Source organism: Pyrgilauda ruficollis, unplaced genomic scaffold, assembly GCF_017590135.1.
Source record: "Pyrgilauda ruficollis isolate IOZ18807 unplaced genomic scaffold, ASM1759013v1 scaffold55, whole genome shotgun sequence".
NCBI classification, from domain to species: domain Eukaryota; kingdom Metazoa; phylum Chordata; class Aves; order Passeriformes; family Passeridae; genus Pyrgilauda; species Pyrgilauda ruficollis.
Window position 1 is genome coordinate 5,397,685 of NW_024527155.1, and position 18,097 is coordinate 5,415,781.

An 18,097-nucleotide genomic window follows, 5' to 3' on the forward strand; every position below is an offset into this window, starting at 1 on the left:
AGTTTGGCTTGTACTAAAACTGAAAACCATTCTGCACAATTCACTTGGTCTAATTCAAACAAAAGGTTTCCTGACTGAGCCAAAGCAAACAAGCAGAGTCTCTATTTCGAAGATGAGCATTTTGCTAGTTTCATTTTGAGAAGAGGTGTGCTTCACATACCATCTACCAGATCAGCTTAACTTCCCCCTTATTTTTACTTTTTCAGTCTTCCTTTAAGATCACATGGATTGAAAAATGGCTTTTAGTATCCATCACCAATATGTTGGTCTCCTGGTACACTGAAGACAAAGTGACACACATCTTTCCCATCCTTTTGTCAGCATTTAGGGACATCAGTAGAAACAGAGATCTAGTCCTGCAGCACTGCTGGCACCCTAAATTACTCACCCATACTAAGGTATGACTTTGGAAATGCCTCCAAGGTGACAGATGTCAAAGACACCTGATATTCTTGCTGATTGGACAGAGGTACAGTTAGATCCTATTTGGAATCTCATCAATGTGCAGATAAACCTTGGGCTTTCCAGAGAGTAGATAAGCATGGCACACCCAGCAGAGTTTCCTTGAGTATCAGGGAGCTTCAATCCTCCCTTATTGGCCAACTCAATTAATAAATGGCCACATTTTCCATCAGAGCCAACAACAGAATCTAGAATCTATTAATTGAAATGGTAAGAGTGGCTTGTCACTGAAAACACACAACACATGGCATAAAGTAAGAGTGCAGCTGAGAAACCAGCCTCAACGTGTCACAGTTACACAGGTTAGTGCAGATTAATAGAATGAGCTCCTTATTTCAAAGCATGATTTCACATAAAGAGCAACTGCAGAGAAGACAATGTGCTGTTGAACATTCTATCCAGCCCTCTCACATGTCCGCAGTTTTGCATAACAAACTGGCAAATGGGACTCAAGGTGGTACCTATGATTATTTTCTTAATTGACTGGAATAGCCAGGACACAGCCCTAGTTTAGTCAAGACAAATGGGAGTCATTATCACCTTCAAAAATGCATGGAACATTGCCCTGAATACTGAGCAAAATAATATGGCTGTATACAGTAAAAATAATGGGGAAAAGGTTAGGCACCAGTTGACTCTGCTATAACATTTTTGTGGCTCTAAAACATCTTGATGGCATAAAAAACCTGTTCATCTCAGGGCAAGAAAGTGCTGAAGTTCAACTTGGTGACATTTCTAGCCAAGCTGGTATAACATGAGCTGTGTGAGCCAGGGCTCTTTCCCTTAATTTTGATTTCTCACAACCTATGCAAGATGTCAGATGCAGTAGACCAGCTATCACAATTGTTTATAGTCACTTGTACTCCAGGTAGATTTCAAGATATAAGAGAACTATCAAGAGCATTGGTTGTAATAAACAGGCCCTTCAATCCAGTCAAGAAACTCTTCTAGAGCTTTCTTCTGAAAGGAGCTTCCTTCCTTCTGAAAGGATCCACCAGAATCCTCCACCTTTTTTTTTTTTTTTACTTTAAAATTGAACTATTATTAAATATTTTCCAGTAAGTTAAATACATAATGAACATCAGAAATTGAAAGAAACAGCAGCTGTACCAGATGCTTTAAGGAAAGCCTGTGTCTTATGTCAGAAGCTTCAAATGCAATGAAACTCTCTATTCGTCCAGTCTAATGTCACTTATGAACCAAAACTGAATGGGAAAATTATGAGCTCTGCTTGACCTGTGGATTTGTCACAGAAATTAGAGCACCAGAGGAAATGTTCTCTGCTCAGGTGACTGTATTCCTTTCACAGACCCAGTCAATAAACCCTAATATCCAAATGCTCTTCTTATGCAGAGGAAGAGCACTTGCATATTAGAGTTACACTTGGATATTAGGGTTTACTGACTGTACTAAGAGGACTAATACATTTCCCTTCATCACTACCATGGAGGAAATTCCCTTTAGAAAAGGCAATTCCAATCACACAGGAAGCAAAAGCTGTCCTTCATTCAAAATAGCTCATCTGAGGCTGGGATATACGGCTTCACATCATGTATGATAGCACAGATAATACCGTTCAGATATCCCCAAAAGCAGTTACTAAAAGCAGAAGAAGGAAAAAAGCAGTTACCTTGGTAAGCAAAGAAAAACCCAGAGAAAAAGTTAACGTTTTAGCACAATGGAACCACAAACAGCACTGTGACTGTCAGGATCACAGCGTCACTTTTACAGCAGGAAGGTAGGAAGAGAAAGCCCGGATTGTGCTTTGAAGGAGCGAGCGTTCCCCACGCAGGGAATTTGCATGGGAGCTGTGTATGTTTCCTAAAGCCCTCCATGGCTCACAGGCACACCGGCAAGTATGAAAATGGGGGCTGTGCCAAAGACAATGCGACAGACACGCACTCAATGGTTACTGTCACCCGGCCCCTTGCGTGACACGCAGACAAGCTCAGAGAACACTGACTGTCCTATAGACTCCGCTGACTGCAGGGAACGACCAGTCGGCTTACACCAAGACACATTTTTCACTCCTGACGTTTTGATAAAGGCTTATTGACCTAAATGAGACCCAAGTTATTCAGGGAACATCGGGGGTGAAAGTGCACAAGCTGTTCTTCATGGTCATACACAAAAATGCCAGGTATCCATTAGCAACTGGCAAATTCCCCCTCCCCTGCCCGTGGCTCTGTGACAGACAAAAGTGTTTTTAATATCTTGTGTTGCATAAATCTAATAAGTAGTCTCCTGGGGGTGGGGGAGGCTGATGAATTTCTGTCTGTGTGCTCTTATATTAGTGGCCAGAAACTTGTAGACAATAAAAAAAAAGTACATTAGTTATGTTCTCCTGAGCTACTAAAATATTCCCTGTATTTTTCTGATTTCCATCTGAACATGAAATTTACATGTACTAGAAGAAAATAACTGACTGAAAAACAGGAGTGAGCATGGGAATTAAAGCTCGGTCAAGAAGTTTTCTTGGTTAAAATTCCATACACACAAGTACTACATTGTGCAAGGACCTATTCAACCCAATTTAACTTAACAGTAATCTCCTTTCTACAAGGTGAAAACAGAAATACAACACTGAGATTGAAAACTTACATGGTAAAAGGAGCCCTCTAAGATGTGACAATCATGTACATTCACACTATGAGCATACAGAGGCTGTCTCAAGAGAAAATACTTTTTTTCCTTTAATTATTTATTTCTACATGGTACCCTCACTTCTGACATCCTTCCTGTTCAGCCCAGGTATGCCTTGTGCCATATTCATGCCTTCTCAGCCACATAACCCCACACAGCCAAGTAAAATACAGCATAACTTAATCACCTGGTTACAGTGCAGCTCTCACCATCCAGTGAAGGAACTTAAGCAGGATCAATAAAAACACAGTTGCCTGACAAATATACCCATGCTACCTGCTAGTACAGCTCATACCTCCAGAGCTCCCAGAGTATTTTGCTAATAAATGCACCTTGAAAAGCTTTCCCTTTACTTCTCAATCCCCACTGGACTAAAAGAGCTACAATCCTCTGATGGGAAACATCCAATACCTGCATTGTGAAATAAAGTACAGTAGCAACTCCAAAGTAAATGACAGGGCCCTAAAACTAAATGATGTTAGCTTAAAAGATGTTGTTAAGGTATTAGATATAATAACTGGGGAGGGGGGGGGGGCGGGGAACACAAAGAAAAAGAACAAAAATGGATCATGACACCACAACAACAGCTATTTAACAGATACTGAAATTGTCTCTGGAGACTAAGAATGCATCTGTATAGAAATATATTGCCTGAGGCTCTGCCTGTAGACATCGTAACTATAACTGGTCATGGAGCATCACAGACATTCAGGCAACCATTTGAGGTGGGAGGGCTAGATAAGGTCATCTGAAATCTATTATGAACAAAATTGTCTTTACTTGGACTCTAGACCTTTTTCAATGCACTCCATAAACCTAAGAGAGGTAAAACACATGCTCTAGGAGGAAGGAGGCAAAGTATACCATTATGTTATTCTGACTGGTTATGGAATACCCAAAACTGAAAACTACATACAGCTTATTGCATCTCCCATGGAGGTGTCTGCCCTAAGAAGAAGGAGAAACGACAGGCACAGGAAGACAAGAAGCATTGTTGAGAGGGACAGCTCTAAGACTCATAAATACACATTTCTTGTACTAAAGAATTTCCTCCCATCTCAACATTTCACTGGGAATACAATTTTTACCCACATCTGCCATATAACATATCTATTATATTATCCTCATAGGAGAGATAAATCACATTATTCCCACAATTCTGTCAAGTCTGGCTTCAAGGATAATAAAGTTCCCACAGATTTCTTTGAACAATTAAATAATCCCTCATGTAGCTTACGTAGGGACTGCATGCCAACAACCATGACTTCAGCTATAAGATTCCTGTGGCACTACTTGCACTGAAACCCATTTTTTAGCCAAGGCAATGGAACATTGCTGCTGCAGAGCAATGGAACCTCCTCACAGTCTCAGGCAGCAATAGTGGAGGCAAGGACACTGCCACAAGCTTTTTTCAGAAGTCATGACAAGCAGGTCTCTGAAGGAGCCAAGAGAGGGGACAATAGATCTGCTGAGGTAAAGTGACAAATGGGACACTTGCCATCCATCAAGGGATGTGGAGCTGGATTGGATAACAAACAGGCTAAGCATCTTAACAAGCAGGGATACAACATCTCCCTACTCCTCAAAGGTCAAAAAAAGCAGGGGCATGTCTCTCCTATAGAGCAGTCACAGACTCTTAAAACAGTTTGAGTTGGAATGAACCTTAAAGATCACCCAGGTCAAATCCCACTGCCACAGGCAGGGAACTTTCCACTAGATCAGGCTGCTCAGAGCTCCTTCCATCCTGTCCTTGAACGCTTCCAGGGATGGAGAATCCACAACTTCTCTGAGCAAACTGCTCCAGTGCCTCACCACCCTCACAGTAAAGAATTTCTTTCTAATATCTGACCTAAACCTGCACCTTTCAGTTTGAGGCCATTCCCCCTTGTCCCATCCTCTTGTAGAAAGTCCTCTCCAGGTTTCTTGTAGCCCCCTTCAGGTACTGGAAGGTGCTGTAAGGTCTTCCCAGAGCTTTCTCTTCTCCAGGCCGAACAATCCCAGCTCCCAGTCTTGTCTTCACAGGAGAGGTGCTGCAGCCCCCTGAGCCTCTTTGTGGCAATAGGTTGCATTTACACTGACAGAAGGGCAGCGCACAAAACCCAAAGGCTACAGGCTGCGTGGTAATTCCGAGAGAGCTGGAGCCCGCTTCCCAGCACACTGCTCACCTGACACATCAGGGCTCGCAGAACGCTCCGGACAGCACTTCTGCAGAGCCCGAGCAGGGCATGCAAATTAACAGCAGCAAAGGCAACTGTTTCTTCTAATCTCACCCACTTTGTATAGAGAGGCCCTTCTTTGTTCTATTGAGAAAGGCAGGATTTTTTCCTGAAAGCTGCACTGTGCTTTCTAAGATACACAGAACAGCAAAATCAGATGGCCTAGGCAAGACCACAAAGACTCAATAAAGTAAAAATCCCAACTTGACAAAGTATAAATATCAAAAATAGAAAGACAAATGGTTTCTCTGTTTATATAAACACTTACTGAGCAACAGCAAGTCTCAAAACCACTAGGACTGGAGTTTTTTCCCCCCTCCACTTAACCTCCTCACTTCCAAAGACCTTGTAAATTACACTTTTTCAGAGGAAAACAAATAATGCTAAGTTTTTAAAAAATGTTTAAAGCCAACACGCTTGGTTGTTCCTTTCTTTCAAAAGACTGGTTTCATTTGCTAAAATTCTTTATCTAGCAAATTGGGCACCAAATGATTAAACAGGCCACAAAAAAACCAAAAACACTATATCAGTATTAGATTTCCACCTTCAGAGGCCCATAATTCATCCCAAGTTACTGGACAACATTAAAACTGCCTTATTATGTTTTGAATTAAGATGAAATAATGTTTCCATTAGTGTTCAGGTTCTGAATAAAAGGGATGCTTACTAGGAGACAGAGCTAGAACAGCTGATTGTGACAAAACTTTTTTATTTTCCCTTAATCGGTGCTGAGAGCACAGAACAAAAGCACTGGGACCATTAAACAATACTTCAGGCCTGCAATTTTGGGTTGAAATTTTTCCAAAAGCTCCAAGCAACTAAATCCTATTGAATTTCAATAGGAGTCAGGCACCTAACTCCTTCAGGTGTATTTAAAAAGCCTTTAAAAAAAAAAAAAAAAAAAAAAAAAAGCCTGATTTCCTTCATTCTCTTCTCACTAGAGGACTCAGCCAAACCCAAATGCTGGCAGTTGGCATTTTTCCACCAGCCCCAAAGTCCTCGGATGTCAGTGGTGTAACTCCGCACGTGAAGGCACGGGCTCGGAGCACGGCTGCCTCTCCACACCGTCACCCCTGCACAAGTCTCTTCATAAGGCAGTTGTCTTTAGCTTTTGAATGTGGTTGCTGATGATATCCACCAGGAATTTGCAGACGTGAATTAAGCTGGGCTTGCACATTTATTTTACAGAACTCATTTTAATGTGGAGCTCTCCCCCATCACAAAGTATGCTCTAGAAGTAGACTTCAAACCCAAAGTAGTTGGCAAGAGAGAGGAAGCGTCAACATGTTAACCCTGATACAAAAATTATTAAAAATCCCTATTTCTTTCTATTTATTTCATTAACCTCTTATTCAGGGCTTCATAAAGTCTCTAGAAGGAATTCATTCAGGACCCTCTCTTTGAAAAATACTCTGGCATCTACCCAGTGCAGCATATGCTTAATTTTATATCTTAATGAACTCAAAGGATCTATTCACCTACCCTTCAGATGAAGCACACATGAACACAGTTCACAAATATGCAAACTCATTCATTAGTATATACAATATGCTAATATGAGTAGAAAGAACTGCTGCAGACTATTAAAAAAAAAAAAAAAAAAAAAAAAAAAAAAAAAAACAAAAAACAACCAGTGTAAGCCAAGCAAGTCTGTATTTCTGTGTTACAGAGAACTGTCATAATAACACTATTTACACAGTGGCTACTTTCCTTGATCTGAGCATTTTCATCCTGTCAAGTATCTTGTTGCATGCTTTTTTATTAAACAACCTTTCTCACTCCTTTTTCAAAAAGCTACTTCATACCCACCATGCCCTACACCAAGCAGCTCATAAGTCTTGCCTTTGCTCCACAGCCAACACTGAATTTATTGAGGGACCTCAGGAAGAGACTGTATGCCTGTTGTCTTCCAGCTACAAAGTACAGGGCAATAAAAGCCACTGTGACTCCCAGCAAAGCATATTTCCTTTATACCCTTAGATTGTCACTTTACAACACTACTCCATTCTAAGAGAAAATAAATATTGCATAGCATCTCGTATCTGTAAGCAGAGTCACACAAAAGGAAGAATTTGGCCATGATCTACCTAGCTTAACCTGCAGTAGCTCCACTTTGCACAGCTAAAAGGGAATATAAGGGTAGATGGCATTTTTAAGACCTAATGGTCAAGTTCTGGTCACCTGCTATAAAATTTGATAACAACAACACTTGAAATCTAGTCGTTTCAGATGTAATGTACTTTTTTTATTGTTTGAGGCCATATTGTGAGAGCACCCAGGAAGCATCAACACATTTTCAAACAGAAACTAGGAGTATTGATAAAAAAATATTTTTGTTCTGGTGGTTTTGAAAACCCACTACTCACCACCCACATGAATGCTTCAAGACAAGAAGCACTGTGGATGGAAGTACAGCTGGATATGCACAGAGACATCACGAGGCCCCCACATCTACATCCCGTGAGCTAATTATTTATGGCCTATTTCAACAATTTGCTCCTGCAAAAGCAGGTAACAGAGCATGCAGAAGAGGAGCTCTTTCTGATGAAGTTCTAACTTCTTAACTCTCTTGTGAAGGCAAAACATCTCCCCGAGGCCCACTCCTTCTTCCAAGAAGTAAGTTATGGAATGGTCCTGTGTGCTAGCCTTGCTTCAGGATTCTCAGCTCTGGCCTTGCTCCTCTCCTCTATGTGGTTTTTGTTTTTTCTTTCTGGCATGTGATGTAATTTCCATAAGTAAGAAGAGCGAGAGGTCACCAAAAGCAGGACATTAATTCGGTTTTTACTCATCATATCCTCTTCTTCTAGAAGTAGCAAGTTTTCAGATTTCATCCTCCAAAACTAGGATTTCTGGCCTGAGCAATGAACAAGCTCTTCAATAAGAGTTTAAAAAGAAATAAATCTTAAATGACTAACATTGGTTTCAACTTCCTCCAGATTAAAAAAAAAAAAAAAAAAAAAAAGGCAAAAAAGAAAATTTTTGTCTGGTCTAGCAGGACAAAGTTCCAGTATAAAGACATCTAGTTCTGAAACAAAATCCTTTCACACACCTGGGTGACAGTCACTCAGTTACCAGTATCAGGCTCAGCACTGATAAGGGTTCAAGTGCCATATTTCTGTTTGACATTCCCATAAACACAACCTGCTTTTGCCTCAACATACTTGAGCTCTCTCCCAGGCCTGCTCCAGGGAATACACATCATGCTCTTCCACACAGCTGCAAAAACAGTCACACACTAAACCTGCAGTCCAGGCACTTAATACTCCTCACAGGAAAACACATGTGCTAGTTTAAGCTAATAAAAACCCTCTCAGATGCCATATGTACACAGCCCATCCAGTCAGCATTTTACAGTTGCCTCTAAAATTTGTGAAGGAGGAGAGGAGAGCTATTTGACATGCAAAATAAACGTAACTGAAGGCAACAAAGTCAGCATTTTCAGCTAAGTGGTAAATACATTTCACAGACTGAAGGCAAGTAGCTTCCTCCTGGTGCCAATTTCCTGCGCCCGCTCCAGCCGGCGAGCGCGGAACAGTTGTGGCTATCATTCAGCGCATCAGGATCAGAGCATTCCGAAAGGGGAACTTAATTTAGACCAACCAAAGCACATGGCCAGCGCTGTGCAAACTCTCTCCAAAGCTTTGATAGCGTTCCAAAGAGACCAAACTAAACTCACATTTGCAAAATGAAGATAGAAGCCAGATCTCTCTGAAGTCGCGTACCCCATTAACCAAGCTACCGTTATGTGCAAAGACTTACATTTTTATATGAATTCATGTTTCTATCAGTTTTGGGTCCAACATAAACAAATGGTGCAGAGGCAGCTCTTTGCAGAATTCAAAGTTACTAAAGGAGAACTGCAGCTCTGTGAAACTCCACTCACTCACTATCACCTTTCCTCTGCCCCCTTTACAAATAAAGGACAAGTGCACTATTCATTGCTGGAAGAAAAAATTCTTTAAAAAGCCATGGCCTTCTCAGCAGCAGCTGGTCTGAGCTTCAAGACATCAAATACCTCAGGAAGCTAATGGGCATTATATGGAATGAATTTTTAAGGAAACAAAACAAAAAATCAAAACAAATAAACCACCAAGCTGGTATTTGGCAGAATTCAGCAACACCATACTCCAAAGCTCTTTGAAAGAGGAGGGACCTTGTAAAAGCAATGTCTTGGACATGTCAAGAATAAACTCAAGACTCTGCATAATACCAAGCAAAAGTCACCCAAGCAGAAGAATTCCCCCAGCAGAGCAGTAGTTGAAGAGTTAAAAACAATTGTAACTTAAAGTAATGGGCACAAGGAGCATGATTTAGAGACAGATCATTGGGCAAGGAAGGTCAGACTTAGAGTACACTGTAAAATACACATTATTAGAAGAACCAAAGCATTGGCTATGCATTATGCATGCATTAACACATCAGAACTACCAACTGGTAGCAGTAGAGCAGAACTTCATATTGTTGCACTCATTTTGCTAAAGCTTGAGGCATGGCTGCTCTTTATACTTCCAGGTAATTCCATTTAAGGATTTTTTTTTGAAGGATAGCAGAATTTTCTAGGCCCTTCTCTCTGATCTGAGATTTATTGTGGCTTAAATTAGTGATTAAAATAAACATATCTTTGTAAACCCACATTTTCCAAAGAATTTTCCCCAGCAAGTGATGAAGGAAATGTCAGTCTTACTCCACAGTTAGCTGAGTTCTGTCAATAATTATAAAACTTTTCTTGTTTTGTGGTTACGATTTTTTTAAATGTCAAAAGATCATCCAGTGTTTTAGCCTGTGCTTTATATCTTCGCAGTTTTCAATGCTTACTCTTTTAAAAAGTTGATTTGCAGATGTCTGTCCTGCTTAAGCCTCTCAAGACCTCATTAGATGTTAGATGTGACATCAACAAAAAAACCTTAAGTCTAATCTGGACACCAAAGGCCTTAGTCACAAATCAAAGAGCCAAGATTACCACTGGAACCAAAAATGCTTATCCCACACAAAAATATGTGTTCAGCAACAATGGAACTAGTGAAAACTCACACTTGTAGCAGCTGTCTTACAGAAGTGAAGCAAGAGGTTATAGTAAAGGAAGGCGAGTCCTTGCTTTAAACACACCCAGCCTCAATATTTACTAACTCACGATGCAAACCACCACTCTGTGTGAGTGGTAACTGAAACACGTGACATTCACGCCATTACTGAGACATGATAATGTTTTTTCCACTGTAAAAAATTCTTTTATAGCAGTATTTTCTCAGTATGCAAAATAAATGATTATTTAGGCAAAGTTGTTTTCTAAGACGAAGTGAGAGGAAAAAGAGGGGGTGTCCTGATGCACAACCACGAACACTGACACATGAATAGTGCATGTAAAGCTATAACAGCTCTGCTAAAAATCACTTTAATGACAACCTCGTGTTTCCCCTTTCCCCAACACATAACACATTCACATTTAACTTTGTGAATTGCTAGTACTTGTTCAGGGTTTAATTCATAATAATTACATTACACTAGAAAGGGACTGCCTTGTGTACAACGTGCATTTCCTCATCAGCTGGATGGCCAAAGGAAGCCTTCTAGATATGTAAAGTACTTTACAGCTGTGTCACATAACTGGGTATTTGAATATTTATAAGCTCTTGCACTTGGGATGGCAAAGCTGATGACAGGAGTAGATGTTTTTAGTAAGTCCAACAATAAAGCTTTCCTCATCAGAAATCTACCCTTAGCACGTTATACCAGAGAATTCTCCTATCATGAACCACATTACTTGTCCCAAATGGCACACTGACAGAGCCAGATATGTTGTGCCTAGTTAAACATCAAGCTTTACGGTGCTCTAAATGTGGCAGAAACTTTGTGGCAATTCTTTATGTGGTTTCACACCCTTTGAGTAATAGTAATGGGTATTTCATGCTATGAAGTCATGGGCTATGTTCATCTTGGGTGCTAATTTACTCTGGACAACACTAAGAAAGCCCTTCTTTTAGACACTTTGTGAATTAATTTCAGGCTCATGGAACTGACTTAGATTACTTTTTAGCTTTAAAACGACAGCAAACAATGGTGGTGGTGGAATGAGCAATCAGTTCTCAGAGCATCACCAAGCAGTTACCACTGTGCAATTCCTCACACTGCTATGAGAAATCATCTTTGAATGTTTCAATGTTAAGTGTAAGATTAAACATGGATCTATATTTTTTTAACATAGAGAACAGGGTGAATAAGCCTGGGGAAGGGGACTCTATTGCAAAATGGAGGTAATTGTGTACTAACTGACTATTGTACTGTTGTTTTCCACAGAAATTCCAGCCACATTGGCTTTGGCAGCAATTAAAGAGTACTTCTGGAATCCTTAACAACATTCAAGGAGTTCCTTTTAACTTCACTTCATGTTCTGTGGTTCTTTCTACTCTTTAAAACAGGGAAAGCAGGGTGTTTTTTTCAACCTTCAACTTGTTTTACTGTTAAAATAAATACAAAGATAATTCAGTCAGAACTCAGGCTCAAAGGAACCCCACTGAAGAATTTATTCCTCTTCAGGAGCTGAGAAGCTCTTCTTTTGCTCAGGTTGTCCTTCTTTACTGCTGCTCAGTACATTGTGCAACTCCGCCTGTGAGCCAACACAATCACAGGACCCAGTGATAAAAGAAGCTATTCAGAGTTTTGGCAGGAAGAATACTTCTGACATTTTGCTTTGGGATTAGACTTCAGTCTTGAGGCTTTAACACTAAGCTGCCCATGGTACATACACAGATCTGATTTCTGACACCTCTTCACTCTCTAACAATTTATTTTTGCTTTAATTTTGATCCAAATCAACGGGATGACCACTGAAGAAAGATGCAATCTGAAACAGACAAACACAGTTGAACCAATCTATCGAAAAGGGAAGATTACACCCTTACACCACTTATATCTGAGTACTGAGCCACATAATCAACAATTTATGCTTCCTGAAAGGAAAACACAGAACAAAACGCCAGCATGTGCCAGGCATCAGAAATGCAATTGTACCATACTCCAAACACCAGCTAAACTCTTGAAAACCTCTGCAACTATATGTGATGTGTTTTCAAGCATGTTCATAACTATGAAACAATTACACAAGCAACATTAATATTTATATTGATCAACTAAATTAGCATTAATTGCCGGGTTAGAAAGGGACCACATGGGGACTGCAAACTCTGAGTACGTGAACAAGGTAAAAATGCATCCCTTTTTCTCCAGTTAAGGGAGAGAAATAGGGATGTACAAAGGGAAATCTATGTCAAATGCCCTAGGCACATTGAGATGTAAGCAGCTATGATTCAGGAGTACCTATACCCTTTTTCATGAAGGGACAGCATATATGACTACCTTATACTACCTAACTTAACTAATAGCTAAAAAGCTGTAAAAAATCCCAGTCATCCTAGAAGAACTGCTTTGAACTCAGCTTGGACCAACAGTATAAAAAGCAGAGGAAGTTTACTGAGAAAATTTACTATCAGTTCTTGCTTGAGAGAGATGTTTGTGTGGGTTCTCTATTTTTGGGCTGGTCTCCCTAGAGAGGTCCACGTGATTACCTTGTCTACCTCCGGTTTCCCTCTTAAAACTCCCAAATCCATGAGTTGATCCGGACAGATCAGAAGACCAGGCATGTCAGAGGAGATTTAAACTTCCTGAAAATCTTGTGAAAACAAGGACCGCAGTGGAAAAGAAATACCCTCTCTATACCCTGAGAGGAAAGATTTCACGTTAATAACCACACTGACTGGAATTCCCTAATTTTTATCAACATCCAGCTTCAGGAAGACTTATTGCAAGTTTCAACCAAAGCCATTTGGCTTCATAAGAACAAGAAAACATAATGCAGGAAGGCAAACAACCACCCACATCAAGACCCCCAAAGCATCCTCACATCTTAAGTACTTCTATATTAATATAATTTTTCTCTATGTAGAATTTATTATTGATTCCTTTATTTTATTATTGATTCCTGATATTATTGATTCAGAAATTTGAAACTATGAAACCAAGAGGTTTTTTTTTCAGTTTCAAGGACAGTTCTATTGCTCTGAAAGTCAGTATAAAGTTCAGAGTGGAAAAGGAAAGCCTTCCTTCACGCCATCTTTACCACCACTCACCCACAAGCTAATTCACATTGTTACATGACTGTTTCCAGGTAGGAAATAAATGCATTTGGGAGGAAAAAAAAAATCTGACACCCTCTTTCAATGGTTTAACTCCACAGAGAGCTGTAACTCTTGGTTCATCAGAGCATGAGCTCAGCAGACAAAGAAAACCAAAGAATCTTCATTCAATAAGGTACGTGCATTCATCAGGTAGTCAGTCACTTCTTGAATCAACTCACATTGATTAAACTTCTTTCATTAACTGATTTCAGCTCATCTGGTTTATTAACATCTATATAGCCCACCTGGGGCCCATGAACATCTGCTGCACTTGTCTGAGTGGGGAAGCTCAGGCCCCTTTCTTTATTATAATAATTTCTCACATTTCTGTTAAGGCCTTTAGATGCGCTTTAGATCTTTCTTAAGAACTACGACAGCTAGCAGCTCTTATTCCCCATAAAATCATTTACTGCTCTTGTCCAGCAGAGCTGAACACACTTCTCTTATTCAAACCCACGTGCTGAAGCAGAAATCATGGGTAGGGATTCTTAAAGACTGACAGCTCTGCTGGTCTTCCATTAACAGAGACATACGGTTCATGCCTGCCCACACATTTTCATTTTCTAGATCACGATGGTCACAACAACCCACTGAGCTCAAATATTTGTAACCAGGAGTGGGTGTGGGTGGTGGAAGACCTAGCATTTCTTTGTGCCTCACACATCTAGGATGTTCCTCTTGAGCTGCTTCAAAGACAATTTTCTGCAAGCATTATTCTTCCAGAAAAGCCGTCATCCACTACAATAATTTATTGGCATATGAAAAATATGCAACAATGTTCTAATGTGCAAATGGAAAAAGAAGTTTCCATGCTTCAATTTCCTCCAAATTTCTGAGTGTTGCACAAATAGTATGAGCTGATAAATTTTATGGTAAACAGGAAAACAACAGCCAACATACCCAACCACCATATCCTCAGTACAGTCTCTGCCTACTGGATGCAGAATTTGTTCCACAAAAATCAGTTGGGAATCTTCCTGTATTGTATGCAAGATTATGATCTGTTATTGGTTTAATTGATGCTAAATAGCTCAAGACTTTGACACATATTCAACAGTTATTTTGAGGTTTATTTGTAGCTGCATAACTGTTTAGAATATTCCTTTTGAAAATGTGCAAGAGTTTGCGGGTGGGGAGTGAACTTTTTTTAGAGTACAGGCCATAGTGTGTTAACACAGACATTATCTCACACTATATAGACCTTCCCTAAGATGAAAGGCATAGATGGCTCACTGTATAATAAAAAGAGCTCTTGTAAGCAGAAGAAGTAAATATTTGGAAAGAGAAAACTAACTTTGAATTCATAAAATCCACCCCACACTGAAGAATCACCTCATATTAGACAGAAACATCACCACTGGGAGGAACGGGAGATGGGGCAATGAGCACAAGCAATAGCCTTCCTTACCAAAATATTTATCTTAAAGTAGTTAGATAATCTTTGACTTTCAAAACTGCTGAACCAGTTGGTTCTATCTCATGTTCAGCATCATACTATTAAACCAAGTCAAAAGTTTCTGTGGTTACTATCAGATGAAATGAGCTAATTTCCCCAGAGAATTGGCTACACTGACCAGATGTCTTTAGCCAGCTACTCCCCAGCTCTAGCAGGAGCAGCACATGCAATGCCTGCTCTGTTACTATGGAGACAGGTTTTCCCATCCACTCTGCAGCCGGGCTTATAGTAGCTACCAGCTGTTGTCTCGACTTGTACTCCATTAGGAGACACCGAGGAAAGAAAGTGGGAGACCTAGGGCTCAGCTTCTCCCAGCCCCAGACCTCATAAACTTTAACCGCAGCCTCCAGCCACCCTCAATCTTCCCAGCCGCTGCCTGGGCTCGTTGCTATTGTCTAAAGCCGCCTCCTCTGCTGGGCTGGCAGCCTTGGAACGGGTCAGTGGCAGCCCTCAGCTGATGGCTGCAACGTGCTCAATTGCTGGGCTGCCAACTTAAGGATTCCCCAACACGCGCTTCCAGCCCGACATTCCCATCAGAATGGTTTATGAGCTTAAATTTAAATCTCCAGCAGAAACCCATTTCGGGTTCCTGACATTATTCTCGCTCCATACTTTCAAAGAAAAACTTTGTGGATTAATGGCTCCCTATCAATCCTGCAAGGCTGGTTAATGCCTTCAATCCCCAATGCTTTTTAACTCCTGTGGAACTTTAATCCTTCTCTGACCATGCTGATGGGCTGCAGAGAAACAACGCTGGTCAGGATTTTCATTCTTGCCTTTTCTTTTTGAATGCAGCCAAGTTCAAATGTCTAATTATAACATTGCAGAGTTAATGATCAATTTAACAAAGGCTTTAGAGTATCTTTGAAGTCATAACAACAAGCCAAAGGGGGGTTTAAAACATTAACTGCACAGGGAGCCTACGTAGAGAGCTTTCTTAGGATTATCTCTCTCACTTAACAAAGTTTGAGTCATTTCAGAATACTTCAGCAACCCTATGGCTCGATCTGGTTGCCACATAGCACAGAGCTCCAGCTAGTGTTTATTTTATAGCTCTGAGCAGCACCAATCATTACCCTATTAATTCAAGCATGTTTAATTCAATGTCCTTCAACTACTCAGTCATGCCTATTTGTAACTCTTAAGCAACTCAAGAAAGGTACAGCTTGTCACCACATTTATACCTAACAGGCTCTAATCACTGAGGTTAGATATACAATGTAAGTAGGGTATATATAAAGACAGTTAGAAGTGATATTCACTGAAACATACGATACGCAGCTCTGCTGCTTCGGCTTGAGGCACGCTTTTCTGCACAGGCTGAATCTGCCTTCAGATGTACATAACTCCTGCTGATGTCAGTGTGCTATAAATACACATCAGAGGACGCGCTCTGACCTGTTTACTTTTTAATCTGACATATGTAGCCACTCATATTTTGTATATACTACACACTGCTGCCACGCTGAATCAGCACATCCAGAAATAACAATAAGGGCACGCTCAGCCTACAGCAGGACGGAGAGAGCAGCCAGTCTCCTCCTTGCCTTCCCGTCACAGCAGCCCTACCAGACAGCATCACCAGGTACATTTAGCAGAGGGCTTTTTGTGTCCCCAGTTCAGGTATCACACAAGGGTGAAGCTGAAAGGCATTAACCTGCTTTAAGGGTTAATGAAGAGTTAGGATAACAAAGAAACTACAGAGGAGAGGTAAGCATTCCTGGTCCTCCAAAATTAGCTGAGGGGGAAAAAAACTCCAAAATCTCAGGCTGCCCACAAGATCCCTAACAACATTTTCCTTTGCATTCTACTGAAGAACAGGGCTGGACATTTTTCCTATTAAATTACAAGTGAGGAAAATGTCTCTCCTTTTTGCTGTGGACAGTCTATAGTGCTGGGCACTCCAAGAAGAACATTTCAGGAGTTTAACCAATCAATGTGACAGCCACCCTGTGGCTTGTGCTGAGGGAAAGCGCTGTAACGAAGAACTTGTAGGCACATAGGGACTTACATGTGGGGCTTTATCAACAAAAAACATTTACACATCTTTTTTCCTTAGTGTTGCAGCAACAGACACCATGATTGCATGGTGACATGTAGGATAAGTAAAAGCAGAAAAACTGCATCAGCAAAAATCAGTGTTTCCTCCCTAAATCAGGTGGTGCAATCTGATTTCCTTTCAGATCTCCTGGGAGATTACATCTTATTGCTACCTTCATTTAAACCCAATTTCCCTAGTCCTTATCTACACGGCAATTTCCACTTCATGGTGAGTTTGCTCATTACATTCAGGTAGCTGCCCCCACAGCTCTGCCATAGCAAAGGATTACGGACGGACGCTTGAGACCAAAGATCACTTAAGCTCTGACAAAATGTAAAGAAATAAAGAAGGGAAAGCAGTCAGTCTGCACGACACTGAAAAAGGCTTTCAATGAACCCCCAGGTACACCACTGATGCAACTAGACCTTGAGGTTTCCCATTTTGGGAGAGGTTTTCAATTAAACTCCAAAAATTAGTCTTTCCAGAGATAAGACACTCCTGAAACTTATATTCCACAGAAGTAAAAGGATAATTTTTTTTTCTATTTCAAAGCAGTTTTGCTAGAAAAATGCCATGATGTAGACACTACATCACAACCATGCCTATCCTTCTTTCAAAGTGTGCAACACAGACACTGCACTGCAGTGGCAGTAGAGAACTGCGTAAATTTAATAAAATACATCTGCATCCAACAAAGAAGAACGAGGTATCAAATCTGTCTGCTTCATCATGCTTTGCAAGCAAAATACTTCATTTAAATCAGAAAAACAAGCAAGTTCATTAGCTCTCCTGAAGATGTTTAGGACCCTGAAATCAGCGAGTGCGTGAAAAGGCACAAAATTTTTTAGTAGTATTTTACTGATATAGTAACACAACAGCTATAAATAAGCATTATATCCTGAGAAAAGGTCTTCACTTTGAAATATTTCAGTGGTTTAGGAAGTCCTATCTTCCAAACTGATAAGCACTATGAGCAAAATTTGCACACCTGTGAAAAAGCTGGATTCGTTTAAGCATAAACTGTCAGAGAGATGGTGGTGACAAGACATACGTCAACTGACACTTACAACCATCAGAAAGATTCACCCATGCTTTTCAGAGATTTTTA

At 40.4% G+C, this 18,097-nt stretch overlaps 1 protein-coding gene across 5 annotated transcripts in view; it reads right to left on the reverse strand.

Moving 5' to 3' along the window:
• The window catches only part of KCNQ1 (potassium voltage-gated channel subfamily Q member 1), a 335,815-nt gene that overhangs the window by 257,081 nt on the left and 60,637 nt on the right, over positions 1-18,097 (reverse strand). The gene's annotated exons all lie outside the window — the stretch shown is intronic.